Below are 329 nucleotides of genomic sequence, written 5' to 3'. Positions count from 1 at the left end.
GCGTCCTCATTATCATTAAATTACATTTTTATTTTTTTATTACCTTATCTACATTTATTTTACCATTCTAATTTTCGTTTCCGTCCTTTGTAATCATCTTTAATATTTATCATCTTATTATCTTTCTCCTTTAATTATTCGTGTTTTCTCTTCTTCCGTTTTCATCATTTTTTACTTACTTTCTTTATTCGTTTTCTTCTTTTATTTGGACCTTTTTCATTCTCTGAAATGTCTTCTTATTCACTTTGATTATCTTTGTCTTTGTCATTTTCATCCCTTTTCTTAATGGTAATGACTGTAATCACTCTATACATTATCATCGTTGACAT

The sequence above is a fragment of the Penaeus monodon genome, chromosome 20, assembly GCF_015228065.2.
Source record: "Penaeus monodon isolate SGIC_2016 chromosome 20, NSTDA_Pmon_1, whole genome shotgun sequence".
NCBI lineage: Eukaryota > Metazoa > Arthropoda > Malacostraca > Decapoda > Penaeidae > Penaeus > Penaeus monodon.
This window is presented reverse-complemented; position numbering follows the sequence as displayed.